We start from the raw sequence: 5000 nt of genomic DNA on the forward strand, positions 1-5000 counted from the left end.
AAATAAATAAGCTGAAGCTAGACATCAGTAAACACCACCACAGACACCACAAGCACGCCTTCTCCTCGTACTTCCGCCTCACGCGGGAACACGGACGCTCTAAATACTTCGAATTCCAATGCCAGTATATTGTAAACCACGGGTTCTTTAATGCTAGCGGGTCGTCGCGACCCTAGTTAACATCATGGTGCACGTCTCGTGACGGGTGTCACGGCGTAGTTAAATGTATGCGATACATTTCTCAAATATAAGCGCTCAGTCATCTGTACATCATGGTAGGTTCCCACGACGTGCAATATGCGTTCAACTTATCAATGTTCATGTGTCCTGCAGTTCACATTATGACGCGCAGTTAGCTGCGGTCTTCATCGATCCATGAGCCGAGTGATCCACTGCCGAGGGTGACTAACTTGCGTAAGCCGCCGCTGTGCGCGTATACCCGTTCCCCGTAGGGAGGAGCAAGCCGCCGCTTAGAGACGAAGCATAAAGTGTCCTCATTCCACATAGGGCAAGCTGGATGAATCCATTTTACCCAGGACGGCCGAAGCGGCGTGGACCAGGGGAGAACTGAACCTTATACTTCACACCACAGTAAGTCTACGTGTCCTCTTCCACATAGGGCAAGCTAGAACTAACTATCTTACCCAGGACTGCCGAAGCAGCGTGGACCAGGGGAGGAACACACTTTTCATGGAAACGTAAGGCATCCATGACTGCCATAACGTAAGCCGCCGCTGTGCGCGTATACCCGTTCCCCGTAGGGAGGAGCAAGCCGCCGCTTAGAGACGAAGCATAAAGTGTCCTCATTCCACATAGGGCAAGCTGGATGAATCCATTTTACCCAGGACGGCCGAAGCGGCGTGGACCAGGGGAGAACTGAACTTTATACTTCACACCACAGTAAGTCTACGTGTCCTCTTCCACATAGGGCAAGCTAGAACTAACTATCTTACCCAGGACTGCCGAAGCAGCGTGGACCAGGGGAGGAACACACTTTTCATAGAAACGTAAGGCATCCATGACTGCCATAGTGCGTAAGCCGCCGCTGTGCGCGTAAACCCGTTCCCCGTAGGGAGGAGTCAAGCCGCCGCTTAGAGACGAAGTATTAAGTGTCCTCTTCCACATAGGGCAAGCTAGAATGAACTATCTTACCCAGGACCGCCGAAGCAGCGTGGACCAGGGGAGAACTGAACTTTATACTTCACACCACAGTATTGAGTAATGTGCCCTCTTCCACATAGGGCAAGCTGGAATGTTCCATTTTACCCAGGACGGCCGAAGCGGCGTGGACCAGTGGAGGACTACACAATCATGAGGTTTGATATCGACTTGTGTGTTTCAATAGGATACCGATGGTATGGTTTGAACCGATTTGATTTAGCCATTCTGAAGTCATCACTTGGTTGAAGCGCTGAACTAGGGAGGCATCGTTTACATATATATTGGTTTTCGCATGCTCTACTAGGTTAATGTCATGAGGTTGGCTATCGAGCATGCCCAAGTGATGACTTGATTGTGTGCTTGCTTGAATTCTTCACATTTCATACCATCGGTTAGTTGTCGAATCATTCCTCGATCATAACCTTCGTTCTTGGTTCATGTATGCTCTCTTCCACATAGGGCAAGCTAGAATTAACTATCTTACCCAGGACCGCCGAAGCAGCGTGGACCAGGGGAGAACTATACTTTGTCTTGTATGCCCTCTTCCACATAGGGCAAGCTAGAACTAACTATCTTACCCAGGACCGCCGAAGCAGCGTGGACCAGTGGAGGACTATACTTTGTTCATAACACCACAGTATTGAGTAATGTGCCCTCTTCCACATAGGGCAAGCTAGAATGAACTATCTTACCCAGGACCGCCGGAGCAGTGTGGACCAGTGGAGGACTACACAATCATGAGGTTTGATATCGACTTGTGTGTTTCAATAGGGTACCGATGGTATGTTTTGAACCGATTTGATTTAGCCATTCTGAAGTCATCACTTGGTTGAAGCGCTGAACTAGGGAGGGGCATCGTTTACATATATATTGGTTTTCGCATGCTCTACTAGGTTAATGTCATAGGGTTGGCTATCGAGCATGCCCAAGTGATGACTTGATTGTGTGCTTGCTTGAATTCTTCACATTTCATACCATCGGTTAGTTGTCGAATCATTCCTCGATCATAACCTTCGTTCTTGGTTCATGTATGCTCTCTTCCACATAGGGCAAGCTAGAATTAACTATCTTACCCAGGACCGCCGAAGCAGCGTGGACCAGGGGAGAACTATACTTTGTCTTGTATGCCCTCTTCCACATAGGGCAAGCTAGAATTAACTATCTTACCCAGGACCGCCGAAGCAGCGTGGACCAGTGGAGGACTATACTTTGTTCATTACACCACAGTATTAAGTATGGTGTCCTCTTCCACATAGGGCAAGCTAGAACTAACTATCTTACCCAGGACCGCCGAAGCAGTGTGGACCAGGGGAGGACTATACTTTATACTTCACACACTAGCCATACTGAAGTCATCACTTGGTTGAAGCGCTGAACTACGGCGGGGTAATCGTTTACAGGTTATAATCATATAGCTGCATGCTCATTAGTAGATAATGGAATATTGTATGGCAATATGAGCATGCCCAAGTGATGACTTTGTTTCAAGCTCAACAGGTAGGGTATTGAGTCCTCTTCCACATAGGGCAAGCTAGAATGAACTATCTTACCCAGGACCGCCGGAGCAGCGTGGACCAGTGGAGGACTCTATACTTTATACTTCACACCACAGTATTGAGTACGACTTGCATAAAGCCCCTAATGAGAACCACGAGGGCTCTCTCAATGTAGAACCACGAGGGCTCTAGTACCGATTCTCTCGGTACGGCTTGGTCCGTGTTCCTTTATGCTTGTACTCTAAGTATTAAGTATTGTGTCCTCTTCCACATAGGGCAAGCTAGAACTAACTATCTTACCCAGGACCGCCGAAGCAGTGTGGACCAGGGGAGGACTATACTTTATACTTCACACACTAGCCATACTGAAGTCATCACTTGGTGGGGGTGAACTACGGCGGTATCTATCGTTTTGGTTCGGTCTATATAGGGTCGCTTGCATGCTCATTCGAATATAATGTAATTGTGTATGGCAATATGAGCATGCCCAAGTGATGACTTTGTTTCAAGCTCAACAGGTAGGGTATTGAGTCCTCTTCCACATAGGGCAAGCTAGAATGAACTATCTTACCCAGGACCGCCGGAGCAGCGTGGACCAGTGGAGGACTCTATACTTTATACTTCACACCACAGTATTGAGTACGACTTGCATAAAGCCCCTAATGAGAACCACGAGGGCTCTCTCAATGTAGAACCACAAGGGCTCTAGTACCGATTCTCTCGGTACGGCTTGGTCCGTGTTCCTTTATGCTTGTACTCTTAGAAAGTCTCAACCCGGAGGTCTTGACTTTGATTGTCATAGTTGGACTACGACGGGGCATCCGACCATTGCTGATCGAACACCCCTGATTCACCATCTTTCGGGTAGGCGGTACGCGTACCTCCGGACGCGGAAGTCTCAACCCGGAGGTCTTGACTTTGATTGTCATAGTTGGACTACGACGGGGCATCCGACCATTGCTGATCGAACACCCCTGATTCATCATCTTTCGGGTAGGCGGTGCGCGCACCTCCGACGCGGAAGTCTCAACCCGGAGGTCTTGACTTTGTATTGTCATAGTTGGACTACGACGGGGTATCCGACTCATCGAATACCCCAGAAGCACACCATCTTTCGGGTAGGCGGTACGCGTACCTCCGGACGCGGAAAGTCTCAACCCGGAGGTCTTGACTTTGGTTGTCATAGTTGGACTATGACGGGGCATCCGACCATTGCTGATCGAACACCCCTGTTACACCATCTTTCGGATAGGCGGTGCGCGACACCACCGACGCGGAAAGTCTCAACCCGGAGGTCTTGACTTTGTATTGTTGGATAGTCCTCTTCCACTATAGGGCAAGCTGGAAATATTCCATTTTACCCAGGACTGCCGAGGCAGCGTGGACCAGGGGAGAACTTCACGGAATCTTCAGGCATCCATGATTGCCATAGTGCGTAAGCCGCCGCTGTGTGCGTCAACTCGTTCCCCGTGAGGAGGAGTCTAGCCGCCGCTAAAAGACGAAGCATTAAGTGTCCTCATTCCACTATAGGGCAAGCTAGAATGAACTATCTTACCCAGGACCGCCGAAGCAGCGTGGACCAGGCGAAGACTATACTTTATACTTCACACCACAGTATTGAGTACGACTTGCATAAAGCCCCTAATGAGAACCACGAGGGCTCTCTCAATGTAGAACCACGAGGGCTCTAGTACCGATTCTCTCGGTACGGCTTGGTCCGTGTTCCTTTATGCTTGTACTCGCGGAAAGTCTCAACCCGGAGGTCTTGACTTTGATTGTCATAGTTGGACTACGACGGGGCATCCGACCATTGCTGATCGAACACCCCTGATTCATCATCTTTCGGATAGGAGGTGCGCCCACCTCCGACGCGGAAGTCTCAACCCGGAGGTTCGGACTTAGAGTTTTTCCCATTTAAAAGTTTTTCTCTTAGCCATACTGAAGTCATCACTTGGTGAACGATTGAACTAGGGCGGGTTAATCGTTTATAGGTATCATGTGGTTTGCATGCTCTCTTAGGTTAAGGTCATGTGGTTGGCTATCGAGCATGCCCAAGTGATGACTTTGTTCCACGCTTGCTTGATTTCTTCATGATTCCCTGTTATATAGTGTAATCATTCGAGAACAGGGAATCTTTGGTTTTGCTCAACAGGTATTGGATGTCAACTTGGTATCTAGATCGCATTAAGTCTCAACCCTTAGGTTCGGACTTGTATAGTGACATCTTGTTACGGTCTTGAGTCTCAACCCGCAGGTTCGGACTACTTAGTGTTTGATCGAATATAATATGGCAACTTGTGCCTAAGTCTCAACCCGCAGGTTCGGACTTCTGTTTATTTGGCC

The 5000-nt window shown here is 48.8% G+C and overlaps 1 non-coding gene across 1 annotated transcript; it reads right to left on the reverse strand.

The window, feature by feature from the left end:
• Positions 1-249: 249 nt before the first annotated feature.
• Positions 250-404, reverse strand: LOC131271060 (5.8S ribosomal RNA). Its single transcript, XR_009180042.1, has one exon. It is a non-coding gene; the product is annotated as a 5.8S ribosomal RNA (ribosomal RNA).
• Positions 405-5000: the final 4596 nt, after the last annotated feature.

This window comes from Anopheles coustani, assembly GCF_943734705.1.
Source record: "Anopheles coustani chromosome X unlocalized genomic scaffold, idAnoCousDA_361_x.2 X_unloc_9, whole genome shotgun sequence".
NCBI classification, from domain to species: Eukaryota; Metazoa; Arthropoda; class Insecta; order Diptera; family Culicidae; genus Anopheles; species Anopheles coustani.